This window comes from Protopterus annectens, chromosome 2.part2 (genome assembly GCF_019279795.1).
Source record: "Protopterus annectens isolate FY-2018-M chromosome 2.part2, PAN1.0, whole genome shotgun sequence".
In the NCBI taxonomy this organism is placed as follows: Eukaryota; Metazoa; Chordata; order Ceratodontiformes; family Protopteridae; genus Protopterus; species Protopterus annectens.
In genome coordinates this window covers 116,189,725-116,204,739 of record NC_056730.1, presented here as the reverse complement: position 1 = coordinate 116,204,739, position 15,015 = coordinate 116,189,725, and positions in this window count along the sequence as shown.

Here is a 15,015-nt window from a genome sequence, read left to right as displayed (position 1 = left end):
CTATCCACTGGACATCTCACCAACTATCCCTCTAATCCCATCATCCGCAACAAACACCCCAACTCTCTCCTCATTGCACATCTCAATATCCAAAGTGTTAATAACAAAGTTCCCCATCTTCATGCTCTCCTTGATGTACACTCTTTTGATATTTTATGTTTGACAGGGACCTGGCTAAAACCTAAAACACATGATAATGAAATTATACCACCAGGTTATAACATATTGAGACTTGACCGTATAAAAAGAAAGGGAGGGGGAGTAGTACTTCTTTTTAAAGATGGGCTACAAGTCACCTCTATACCCTATAACCCACCAAAAGCCAGCCATGCTGAAGTCTTTATTTCCAAATCACAGCTTAACTCTAGTAAATCCTTATATATCTTCTGTATCTATCTACCTCCTGGAAACAATATCAGTATACTAGAGGATATTCTTAGCTGGGTCTCAACATCCTTCCCACAAGAAACTATAATCCTAGGAGACTTTAATATAGATTGGAAGAACATCAATACTGAACATCCTACCTCTCATATTAACCTTCAAGGCTTCTCTCAGACCATTACCTCCCCAACAAGGATAAACAAACCAAACAAAAAAGAGAGCACTTTAGATTGGATCCTTATTAATAACTACCACCAAAATTACACAGTTGGTATCCTCTCTGACGATGTAAGTAACCATTCCTTGACTTATATAATCAGGCAAAAGTTTAATACCTCTCACCTAATTTCATATAGGACTATACGGACCAACAAGCAATTTAACCAACACATTTTCCAGAGTGAACTCAATGCCTGTGATTGGTCTCAATTAAAAACACTCCCACTTGAACAGGCTGTCAAATACTTCAACTCTAAGTTCTTAGAAATCCTAGACCAGCATGCACCTAAACATACTATCAGGGCTAGGTCCAAACCTTCCCCCTGGCTTACAAATGAAACCAAGAAAAAATCCTCCTCAGAAATAAAGCCTGGTCTAGGTGGCGAACTACCAAACATATATCAGATCAACAAATCTTTAGACATATGAGAAACATGACAAAAAAAGAAATTCTCTCAGACAAAAAAAACTCTTACTGTAAAATTCAGCAAACAAACCAAAACAATTCTCAAAGATTCTGGGCAAGTATCAATAGACTCTTTTATCCAGGTCACTGCAGAACACCAACCCCAACAGGTGCAACACATGAGACTCCTATCCAAACTGCCAATGCTTTCAATTCCTTCTTCACAGAGGCGATCCAGTCTCTAGCCAGTCAACTAGCTCATGATAGATCCATTCTTCTTAACTCTTCTCCCAGCTCTCTTCCTACCTTCCGATTTCTACCCACCTCAACAAATTTTATCTATAAACTCATTCTAAAACTTAAGCATTGTACTCCTTCTGCTGACCAGATTCCAGCCGAATACCTGCAAAAAGCAGCTAAAGAAGTAGCTTACCCGATATCCATCCTGATTAATAGAACTACTAACGAGGGAAGCATCCCTGACATTTGGAAAATCTCACATATTATCCCCCAACACAAAGGTGGCAACTCAAATGAATACTCTTAACTATCGACCTATAGCCCTACTATCCCCCTTAGCAAAAATAATGGAAAAATGTATTCACCATCAGCTTCTAAACCATTTAATTCAACATAACATACTTGCTGAAAGCCAACATGGCTTTAGGCCATTCCACAGTACTACTACTGCCCTCTTATCTTTTACTGATACCATAAACAAAAACCGCAATAACAATGTTCTCTCTTCCTCTCTATTTATTGATCTCTCAAAAGCATTTGATATGGTGAACCACTCTCTACTTATAAATATTCTGAAATCACTCTCTCTTGATATTATGGCTGTACAATGGTTTACTTCTTACCTCAGCAATAGGCAACAGGCTGTGCTCTGGGAGAATAAACTATCATCCCACCTTCCATTATCACTTGGTGTTCCTCAGGGCTCCATTCTAGGCCCTCTCTTATTCTTAATATTCATCAATGATCTCTACCTAGCTATTCCTCAGACAACCTGCATACAGTATACAGATGATTCAACTTTAATCTGTGCAGCTGAATCTTCATCTGAACTACAATCCCTAACTCAGAAAATATTTAATGTAGTAGAGACTTGGTTCTTAAAACGTTGCCTCCTCTTGAATCCCAAAAAAGCAAAGCTCATTCTCTTTACTCCTACCTGTAAATCCATGCCTTTTGATTTCTCTGTTATTTCTAACAATGGCACCCTCATATCCCCTGATTCTACCACCAACCTCCTAGGAATAACTATAGACAATTACCTAAGCTTCGATAACCATATTAATAACACTATAAAAACAGTCAACAGAAAAATGGGCTCCCTATACAGGATCAAATATTTTCTCACTCCAACAGCCAGAACTACTATTGCCCACTCTCATCTAATCTCAACACTTCTCTATGCCTCACCAATTTACACCAACCTATCCAAGAAGAATCTTCTTAAACTAACTACATCTTACAATAACATTGCCAGATTTGCTACTGGTAATCGCTTTAGAACTCATCACTGTCAGAATCTAAAACAACTAGGATGGCTTGAACTGCAAAATCAGCTTTATTTTAACCAACTTACCATTGTTTATAAGATCCTCAACCAGCCTAACAACACTCCTATACTCTCAATCCTCATTACTCTGTATAAAAATCTCAATACCTTACGCTCTGCTAACAAACTTCTAATTAGAATTAGTAAGTCTAACAACATGGCAGGTAACTCTCTTTTCTCAAACACAACTGGAAAATACTGGAATCTTCTACCTAGTGATCTTACTTCACTTCCTTCCCTACCCCACTTTAAACAAAAACTCAAAATATACCTTAGAACACACTGGCTATGTCCTTGCACTAACCCTGACTAACCCACTACCTCTGTGATTAAATTTCTCCTAACTCCACTCTAACTATAATTTAATGCTATTTACTGTAAACTTTACAAGAATAGCAAACCCGCATACAGTTATGATCTACCTCACACGGATATCTTGTTCAATATGTTGTAAATACTCTTATGCAACCATTCTCAGGAATTGCAAACCTGAAAAAGTTCAATCTACCTCATGTGAATATTTTGTTCTATATTATTGTAAATATTGCTTTGCAATATACTGTAAAATGTTTTGTATATTTTTCTATGTTAACTTGATTGTAACCTTACAAACACTGTTTTGAATTTGTAACCATATACTTATTGGTATAATGGATCTGCCTTGGAGCTTTTCTCCCCGGGCTGAAAATGGACATATATCCAGTTGGACTAGCCCACTCAACAAATGTAAAATAAAATAAATAATTAAGGAGGTCTGAGATAGTATGCTGTATGGCTTTACATATGAGGCTAGTGAGATTAATCTATGTATTGTGATCATGGTCCATGGGTGGGATAATGGCATAATAATGAATGTTTTCCAGGCTTCAGTAATGTAGACAGTGGAGAAATGTGTTTTGAAATCAAAGCTATTAAAGCAATGCACTCAGAAATTGTAAATAATGCTAATATTAAGTACATTTCTTATAGTTTTGTCTATTTATTGTTTGCAATATGAAAACTATATTGTTTATTTTTAAGTTGTGTGATTTTTAAATATGGAGTACGTAACTGTGTTTTGTAGGCAATGGTACAAAAGTCTGAAGAAGTCTTCAAAATTCATAAGGTAAAAAGTACTAATAATGAACCAAATAAATCATGGAGCTGTTTTCATTTCTGGCATTTATTTGCATTATTGGCATTTATTTGCATTTTTTGTTCTTTTTGTTTTGCATCCACATAACCACATATACATAGTTTGCAGCTAGTGGTCTCCTTTTTTATTTTTTTATTTTTTTTTACAAATTTACAGCATAAAAAGGCCTTCATTGCACATCTCCATACTAACTATCCCTCCTACCCCAACACATGTACACACACACACACACACACACACACACACACACACACACACACACACACACACATACACAAACACACGCACACAGTTGCTGATTGTTATTTGCATGTTTTGCTCTTCTGTTTTTACCCTGCAGCATCTTTAGCCTAAACATCTTCTGCTGGCCTAGTTAGATGTACTAGACTTCTTCTGTATATATAAATATATATATATATATATATATATATATATATATATACATACATATATTTATATATTATACCCTTATCAGACTACAGCTCTTCTATAACCTTATACAATGCTTTTCTACTTACATGTTGATTAGCTAAAGGGACCCAGGTTGATTCCTATGCTAACTGGCTGTTGGAGGGATTTCAGACAGACATACTCCATTGATATATTTGTTTCATATTTTACTACATGCAGGTGATTGCTTATTTAACATGTTAGAAAGTTTTTTTTGTATTTAGTCTGAAGGAGTCTGGATAGTGGGCAACAGCACTCTACAAAAAACTACAAAGCTACTTTTAAAAGTATTCTGACTTCTAGCACATTTGCTCTAAATAGAAGTAACAAAAAAGTAAAAAACACACACACACACACACACACACACACACACACACACACACACACACACATATGCATAGATAGATAGATGTCAAAAAATCATAACTCTAAACATACAAAACGCCAATGTTTGAAGCTGATTAGGGTTTATATGTTAACGGGTGTGTTTTTTATTACATAGATGTGTTTGATTTTCTATTTGTATGCTACAGAGACCTTATATTGTTTAGGTGGATATTGTACTACATATTACACAATCTCTGCCCGCTTAAATACTGTACTGGTATCTCATGCATTTTTCATTATTAACAGTGCAGGGGATTCTGTGCTTTTGCACAAAGCCATGCAACACCATGTAAGGCTGATCCTGCGGCAGTGCTGAATGCTAATGAGGCAGTCTGGGGGTGAGGCACAGGCAAATTAGCCATGTGCTCTATCCCATGGGACCTCCTCCAGGAAGACATCTTACATGCCTGTAGATCAGATCAGCTGTACCCAACATGTTGTGGTATTGAACATGGCCAAAAGGTTGTGTGTTCGACTACCTTCCATATAGCAGTATGGAGATCAGGGGGTGGGGGAGGCCACTAGATACTAGCAATACATTCAAACTGAGTGCCTTAATGACACCAGCATCAGTACGGGGATTGGGGGATGTGGGGAAATGCTAGACACTATGGATTTCTCTAAATATAAGTGCTGTAATGGCCTCAGTATCAGTAAAGGGATTGGGAGAGGTGGGGAAACACTAGACATTAGGGATTTCTCTAAACATAAGTGCCTTAATGGCACCGGCACCAGTACAGGGATTGGGGGATGTGGGGAAACACTAGGCACAGTAATCAAGAAGCAAGAATCCTCACCACTGACACTAGAGAGGGATGTGCACTTGGAATACAAATGGCTACACTCAGTATTTCCAGAAGCAAACCGCTTTGCATCAAACACAATTTCCCTTAACAGCACACAGGGAACACACTCAGTCCATGGTCTGGTTCCCTCTATCTGTCTCCCTCCAGGTCCCCAATAAGAATCCCCACTGGTACAAATGGAGGGTTAGGTCCTCAGCCAATTGTCCAAGCCAAGACCTCCAGCACTCATTCTGTCAACCCAGTGCTTGGTGTCCTTGCACCACATAGCTGACACACTCACATGGTGATATTTGAGTTTACACATACACACACACACACACACACACACACACACACACACACACACACACACACACACACACACACACACACACACACACCTGGGAAAGGCTAGCACAGATTTACCTGCTGTGTCCCCTTCTGCCCTGAGTATAAGGTAGTTATCACCACCAACAGACACTCCACAATCAGTTACTCTAAGGCCCTTAACAAAATGTATGCAATTATACTGTGTAATATTAATACTAATACAAATGGTAGTAATTGACCATGACAGCTAAGGCTTCTGGAGTGGCCCACACATTGTCACTAAATAAATATAAGCATTCTCAAAGCTTAAATATTTTCTTAAAAAGGACCAGCCACAATGAAAAGTTTAACGATGCCAGGGCACTTCTATGGGCTAGACTTGTAAAGGCTCCAGGGCCATTAGCCTAGTACACATCTATGAACCTAGAAAAATATGAAAGAACAAGAAAATACTAAATATATATTTGCAGTAAACAACAGAGTTCAAATAACAGGAAATATTGAAAATAACATTGATGGACACACTCATACAAATAAAGAAAAACAGTCTCTAAACTAAGTTTCATTATATTCCTGACTGAATATAGGAGAATTACTATTCCCTAATAACTTACTTGGTAAAACAAGGCACAATGAAATACCTGAGCAGTCTTTCTAGTCAGGTTCTCCAAAACAGAATGCTCAATACTCAAAGATTACTCCCTGTTAAATATAATATCCAAGATGGTTTGCAGAATGACCTCATCTGATCAATGGGCAGGGCCGCCAAGAGAAAATCCAGGCCCCAGTACAAAGAAGGTGTGTGGGCCCTTATACAAAATTCTACACACACATGTGTAAGTGTGTATATTATTATTTATTTATAGCAGTCGTAGATTACATTGATACATTTAGATAATTATGTATAGGTATAAATTTAATAATAAAGTAATATATTTATAATAAATAATAGCATTTATTGTCTACCGAACAAAGGTGCTTTCCTGGTCTTTCTCCTAGCGAAACTCTGAATTACATAATCAAAATTAATCTGTTTTGCTAGATCAGACTCAATACTGAGTCTTGCCAAATCTACTAGTCACGCTTGTGACATAGTGGATCTTAGAACATTTTTTACCAGCTTTAGCTTGCTGAATGAGTGCCCTACAGAGGCAACAGTGGCAGGAATTGTCAACAGAATATGCAGACCGATGCATATATTTGGAAAGAGTCCTTCCAGTTTGTACTTTTTCAAGCAATTCAGCAGTTCCAATGGGCTCAGCTGGTTCTCTCCAAAATTTGGTCGATGAACAGTTGGCAGGTGACTCATCTCCATTACAAGATCTTCAATGATATCAGCAGGATATTGATTTGCCAGTGATTTTGATTTTTCTTTCAGCTCATCTACAGGAAGTGTTAGGTACTTCCAGAGGAAGCTGAACTTCTCAGAAATGTTCACTGCAGCACTGAAACGAACTGTGAGTCCACCAATAACATTATCCAACATTACATAGAAAACAGACTTTCTAAAATACACTTCTTCAGGGGAGTCTTCTGTTTCATGTTGTTGTGACAATTTGGCATCTTCACCATGGAACCTCTTTTTGCATTTTGCGTCACCATGACTTCCAGATAGTTTAATTTCTATGTGAAAATTGGAAGCAACATGCCTAGCTTCACTCCACATAACTGTTGCGAAGATCTGTCAGTTCTGAAATCAAGGTTTTTATGTTGGGCACTTCAACATCCAGTGTTGCATTTCTGGATTGGATAACTTTGTTACAGATATCAACTGGAACTAATATTTTGTACCATATAACAGACATTATCACACAAATGAATGATGTCACATAAGACAAAGCTCCATTAATCTCTGTTCTTGTTTTGGCAGTTAGGTTTAGCTTCAAGAGGTCTTCTAATCCTAAGGCAGATGGGCTGCAAAGGGCTTTACACTTTCAACATGGTCTGACCACCGTGTGCTAGATATGCCATGAAGAGAACAGCCAATACGATTCTGCAAAATATTCCATCGATGTGGACTACAGCTAAACAAGTTATAAACAGTTTGTATAGTTCCAAAGTATGTTATGGTTTCAGGAATACATTCTGCAGCATCATTTCCACACAAATTGAGTGTGTGGCATCCACATGAAGAAAATATAGCAGATGGACATTGCTCAAGTATTCTTGCTTGTGCACCTTTATATTTTCCTGACATGTTGGCTGCGTTGTCATAACCCTGTGCTCGGCAATCAGAGAGTGGAATATCATGTTCGTTCAATGTATTTACAATCATCTGTGCTATGTCAGATCCAGTTTTGTCACTGCAGTCAACAAATTTCAGAAATCTTTTAACAATTTCAAACTGGGATTCATTTTGAATTACATAAAGTAGCAGGAATGTTTTCTGCTCAACATGAGATGCATCAGGTGTGGAATCAACTATCACTGCAAAGTACTTTGCAGTCTTTCTATCCTGCAAAATGTGTTGTTTCACAAGTTCAGAACATTCAGCAATTAACACATTTTGAGAATCAGCAGAGAGATAATGCACTTGAAGTCATTCCCCCTTTTCTTGTGACTCTTTAACTTGCAACACATGTTCTTTTAGAACTGGATCCCAATGAGATAACAACTCTATTAGCCCAGGGAACTCAGGGAACTTTACCAAAAAATTTCCATTGTCCTTGTCACCAATGCGCTGTGATCTACCATGCAAAGCAAGCCCACGTTCTCCAAGGAATAGTATAACATCAATGATTTGTTTCATAATGTACCACTTGACAGATTCTGCTGCAACTGATGCCTCTAAGAGACATTCAGTGCCCTTATCAGAAGATAGGCATCTTTCTAATTCTCGCCAAGCCAGATATCATTGCCTATGACTATTGCTTCTCTCATGTTCTGGGATGCGACTACATAATTTTTGCCACTTTCCAGCAGCTGACCATCCTTCTGATGATGCAAGCATAGACTTGGATGCAGAGCTAATGTTGCAACACAGATTGTTCCAAAATAATCAGTAGGGAAAACAATATAATGCTTGTTTAACATTACTCCAGACAAGCCAATCTCGGATATGTTTCTCAGCATTCAAATTTCGAAATGTTAGTATGCTTTCTGGAAAAACTTGGTTATTCATATCTTTGGGAAATGTTTTAGGATTGCCAATATGACCTTTCATAACACAGTTTTCTATATCCAGCTGAGAAGGAACCTCTGTTACAAGAAGTCCAATGTCAATTCCAATATTACTCTTTTCTTCACCATGACCAGATTCTGTGGACATTAACGTACTCGTTGCCTCACTTCTCTTTTCATCACTAACATTCACTTGTTCCTTCAAATCTCCTTTTCTCTCATATCCTCCATCCTCCAAATCCACATTCGTGTCATCCACCTTTTGTGCAAGAATCACATTAGGATTTACTTGATCTGATGTTTTTTTTGAAAATCCAAACTGGCTTCATGAGATTCTGTCCTTTGTTTCAGTTCTGCATTTGGCTCACCTTGTTCTAAATCTAAAGCTTCATTTTTGTCAGTTTCTCTTCTTTTGCATTTAATGCCAACTTGAAAGAGTGTTTGCAGTCCTTTTTTACTAATCTCATCACGTTTTTGTTTTTCTTTATGTTTTGGAGCTCCAGATTTTTGAGATGACATGTTTAAGGCCGGTACCTGAAATGAAATATAGAACATAGAAATTTGCCGTATTGCTATCGAGAATTTTGTTAGTTGTTCTAAAGTTAGGACAATATTTATTGCTATTGATTTCCGCTAACCATTAAGCCATTTATAGTCTCAAATCTTTCGATAATGTAGATAAAAAGGCACGCAATGTCAGTGGGTCCTTTATCCTACAATTACAGCATTTACAGGGAACTTTACCTGTAGAATTATTTCTTCCTTTGCTTTCCTGTAAAGTCTTCTTTGCAGTCCACGATGAATCAGTGAGGCTCGTGTCCCATTTTTTTCTTCCTCTTGGGATTCGGCAGGAAAGCAAGGAGGAGTAATCCAAGCAATCATTTGAAGCTAGGAATGAACACGTGAGAACACTCGTTGATAGTCACTTTCACAAGTTTTTGTTCATTGAATCTTGAATGCACCGTATTATGTCACTCAAAAGTATTTTATCATTGTCATGGCCTTCTATTGCTTCCGCTCACTCAACGCTTTGCGATCTTGTACGCGAAAGTTCTCTCTGTTCTTTGTCTTAGTTTGTAAGAACATCTCCTTCTCGAGACAATGACATGTTTCGGTTTTCGTAATGTTTCTTGGGCTTCATTGGGCCTCCTTGAGCTTCATAAGCCCTGGAGCGATGTACAGGCTGCACTCCCCTCTTCTAGGGCCTGTCAACTGACTCTAGCTTCTCACAGTATCCCCCTTCGAAGCTGAAACAGAAATTTAGCATAGATGGCTACACTACATATCTAAATGTTTATGGCAGTGTCTGGAGCTTCCCCTCTTTTTTCTGAACTAATGAACAAAGGCTTCTTCCAGACCCACTGTCTCCGGTCCTATTCAGCACTGTGGGTGCTGTTTTAATGATTTAACAGTTCAGTTAGATTTCCCTTATTTTTCTTAAAGTAAGCTAGCTGGTTAACCTCTGCTGTCCCAGTATCCTCTGTTAAAACATATACATTTAACTCAGTTACAATACATGTCCATACCTCTCAGCAAAAAGTCTGTACAAAGCCTAAAATGATGGGGGGACAAATAGGGACAGATTTTAAATATTACTCTTACAAACTTAGAAAGTTGATAGAATAATAGGTTTTGCATTAGCATGAATTTTCTGAAGGATGTGGAGTCTTAAACTCAAATGTCTGTCATTATTTAATTACTTCAATCCTCAGCTATTTGCCAGAAAAATACAGATTTTAGGAGGAATACACCAAAAATATGAGGCAAAAATCTGGATATTCTGCGAAAATCTGTACAATTGAGAGGTATGATGTACATTTCTTTTCATTCCAGCAGGGTGCACTGTTGATACATTTTAACACAAGCAAACCTCACAAATACATTCTTAGCACAAGCATCTGTACAAATCAGTTTATATAAAAAAGACATATAATTTATTTATTTTACATTTAATACATACGTAATTATTTACAAAATTCCAGCTAGCTGTGCTGGCACAAGTCATACATCTACTGCCCTACTTTTCCTAGCATGGCTGGCAGTACCTCCTATCATCACACCTCTCCCCCCTTTGAAGACACAAATTGTTTTTCAGTTCACCCCTGAGAAACGTGGCTTGAGAGAAATAAGCCTATCTGGGAATATGTTACCCCATTCCCTGTCTAGACAGCTCATCGAGTTGGCATTGCTGACCCCACTATGGTGTTGTACTGTCATGTCATATGCCTGCAATCCTAAGCTGCACTTTAATAACTTGGCATTTTGCTGGCTGGCTCTATGTAGCCATGTTAAGGGATTGTGGTCTGTAACTACAGTGAATTTCCTTCCTTACAGATAAGGCTCAAATTCCTGCAGTGCCCGTACTATGGCTAGACATTCCTTTTCTACAGCTGCATAACATTCCTCCCTGGGTTAGAGTCTATGGCTGAGATATACCACTGGGTACTCTTCTCCTTCTAAGGAAACCTGGCTAAGTACAGCCCCCACCCTATGGTTTGAAGCATCCACCTCTACAACAAATTCTTTGCTGTAATCTGGACTGGCTAAGACATGGGATCCTCCCAAAGCTCATTTAAGTTTCTGGAATGCCTGCTCACATGCTGGGATCTACACTACCTTATCTGACCTGTTTTCCTTGTCAGGTCTCTGAGGGGAGCAGCTATTGTCCTATAATTGCGAACACACTTTCTGCAGCACCAAAATGTTCTTAAAAATGCCATCACCTGCTTTTTGGTAACAGGGGCAGGCCATGTCTGAATGGCTTCCACTTTGGCAGCTTCTGGCCTGATCTTACCACTCCCCACTCTATGTCCCAGGTAGGAGACCTCTACCATACCCACTTGACACTTACTGGACTTAATGCTCAACCCTGCCCTTTGCAGTCTGCCCAGCACCTCCCTGGCAAGCTGAAGGTGCTCTTGCTAGGAATGGTTGTAGATGGCAATATCATCCAGGTAAGCAAGGGCATAATCTTCTGCTCCTGCTAGGATACAATCTACCAGCCTCTGGAAAGTTGCTGGGGCACTTTTCATCCCAAAGGGCATTTTCATGAACTCATACAAGTTGAAACAAGTCACAAAGGCTGACCTCTGTCTAGCACTGGGAGTCAAGGGCATCTGCCAGTAGCCCTTGGTCAGATCAGTAGTGGTCAGATACTTAGCCCCACCCAGATTCTCTAAGGTTTCATCTCACCTAGACAATGGGTAAGCATCTGACTCTGTGTGATGATGTAGTCTTCTGTAGTCCACACAGAACCTGGTGCTGCCATCTTTCTTTGGTACCAGCACCACTAGGGAGGCCAGGGACTGCTGGACTCCTGGATTACTCCCAGTTCCAGCATCTCCTGTATTTCCTCCCTCAGAGTTTGTCTGACTCACTCAAGCACCCTGTAAGGGGCCTGCTTGAACAATCTTTGGGGCCCTGTATTCACATAGTGCTGCATCAGGTGGGTGCATCCTGGTTTCCCAGTGAACATGTCCCCAAAGTCCTGTAACACTGCTTGGATTTCTCGAACTTGTGTAGGGATTGCTTCTGGGAGATTGATACTCCTTCCACAGAGGTGTCAGTCCAAGCCTCACTAAGGAGATAAGTCACCAGATCCCCCTCAAACTCCTCCTGCCATCCACTGCAAATACTCAGCACAATGACCTCCCTATCATGGTAAGGCTTCATCATGTTAACATGATACAGTTTGTGCCCCTGCCTCCTGCTACCAATTCTACCAGCTAGTTAACATCACTGACTTTCCTTACAACTTTGAAGGGTCCCTCCCAAGCAGCCTGCAGCTCATTGTGTCTGACAGAAATGAGCACCATCACCTGTTGTCCCACAGCATAACCTCTGGCTTGAGTATTCCTGTCATATCAGACCTTTTTCTGCTGTTGGAATCCTGCCAGGTTCTTATAGGCCAAGCCCATGAGCTCCCTAAGCCTTGTCCTGAGGTTTAGAACTTATGCCTCAACAGACTCCTTGTGGCATTTACACTCTCCCTCCCAGTCATCACAAATCAAATCTAGAGGTCCCCTCATCCTACGCCTATACAGCAACTCAAAGGGTGAAAAATCTGTGGATTTGTGGGGTACCTCTCTGTAATCAAACAACAGATGTGTCAAATATTTGTCCCACTCTCTCTTAAACTGGTCTGCAAATGCCTGTAGCATGGTCTTCAGACTAGAGTTTAACCTCTCCACAAGACTATTAGTGTGTGGGTGGTAGGGGGTGATCCTTAGGTGCTTCACCCCACAGTGCTCCCACAGACAAGCCAGCAGGTGTGACATGAAATTGGCACCTCTGTCATTCAGTATTTCTTTTTGGAAACCTACCATGCTGAAAATGTCTAGCAAAGCATTTTCCATCTTCTCTGCCTCAGTAGAGGACAGAGCCACCACCTCAGGGTATCTAGTAGCATAATCTTCTACCACTAGGATATACTTCTTCCCTGTGGAACTTGGGGTACTCAGAGGCCCCACAATATCCATAGCTACCCTCTGAAATGGCTCCTCAATCACAGGCAAAGGCTTCAAAGGAGCTTTGACCTTGCCTCCTGCCTTGCCTACTTTTTTGCACTTCTCACAGATCCTGCAGTACCTGGTTACATCCCTGGCAATCCCAAGCCAATAAAAGTTCTGCATAATATGTCACTTGATACACTTTATGCCCATATGACCTGCAAAAGGAATGTCATGGGCAATGGCTAGAAGTGCCAGATGGTAGGCTCTGGGAACTCCCAACTGCTGTATTATGTCCCCTTCTAGCCCTCCCTCAGGAGTACCCTCTCTTAGAGCTCTCTATACAGTAACCCTTTGTTCCAGTATACTCCCCTTTTCTTGAGAATCAGGTACATCCCTAGCTACCTCCTTCAAGCCTTGTAAAGTAGGGTCTGAGAGCTAATCCTGTATCAACTCTATCTTTGTGACTTTTCCCAGCTCCCCTTCCACAGGAAGGCTGGTATCCTCTGACAGTGGTGCCTCACTTTCAGCCTGAGTACTATCACTCACCTCTGCCCTTGCAGTCACCCTATCCAAGGGAACATCAGTACCTACCAGCAGCGGTGGCTCATCTTCAGGCTCACTGCTACAGGGTAGATCACTCCCTGAATTAGCCACATCACCAGTCCTGGCTTCAGGGATGAGGTTTGTCTGGGTCTCCCCCAGGCTACCAAACCCACATGCCTGTCTCCAAGCCTGACTGTGTGTCACTGCATGCATACAAGGTACTGCATTATCAAAATTATTCCCTATCAAGACATCTGCAAAGATATCCTCAAACACACCTACTTGCTTGCTTCCTTTTTCATCCTCCCAATCAAGCTGAACCCTGGCCAAAGGCATTTGGAATGAGATTCCTCCTAAATCTCTGACTGGAGTGAACTGCCCAAGCAAGTACTGCTTCTCTTTAACCACTCCAGGCTTCACAATGGTTATACCAGAGGCTGTGTCTCTCTTGGCAGTGGCCTGTTTTCCATCTACCAAGATACTTTACAAACTCTGGTGGTAGTCTGATACCCCTGTTGTCTCCAGACAACTTACCACTTTCATTATGTTATTCCCACTTGCTGGCTCCCCCACCTTTGTTTCCCCACCTTGCCTCCATGGATATCTATATGCTACATGGCCCGACTGGTTACATTTAAAACCTTTAACCCGTGATCTTGGCCATGTACCTGAACTAGTGGTTTCTCCTGCTACTGGCAGACTCTGTTGGGGCAGCCTAGGCTGCCCACCATGGGTTCCCTTATATCCATGTGCAGCACTAGGTATCCCTTTCCTGCTCAGTGATGCCCTGCTTGCTAAGTAGAGATCCGCTTTTTCCCAAGCTCATTGCAGAGTTGCATTCCTTGTCTGCCAACCAGATTCTCATGTCCTTAGACAAAGTGCTTAGAGTTTGTTCCCTCACCAAACAGTCTGCCAGCCCTTGAAAAGTGGTGACCTGACACCCACTCACCCACCTATGAAAATAAGTGCTTAACAGAGCAATATAGTCACACACACTTTCATCTACCTTGTGTCTCTGCTCACAAAACTTTTTTTCTGTAGACTTCAGGTGTTACCTTAAAACATTCCAATAAACATTTTTTAACTGTAGCATAGCTTAAGTAATTAGTATTAGACAATTTAGAAACAGTTGCAGCTTTACCATGCAGTAAGGGGGTCAGGAACCATACCCAGAGCCCTTGGTCAATATTATCCTGTTTACATACCCTTTCAAATATGTGAATAAAACTATCAAAATT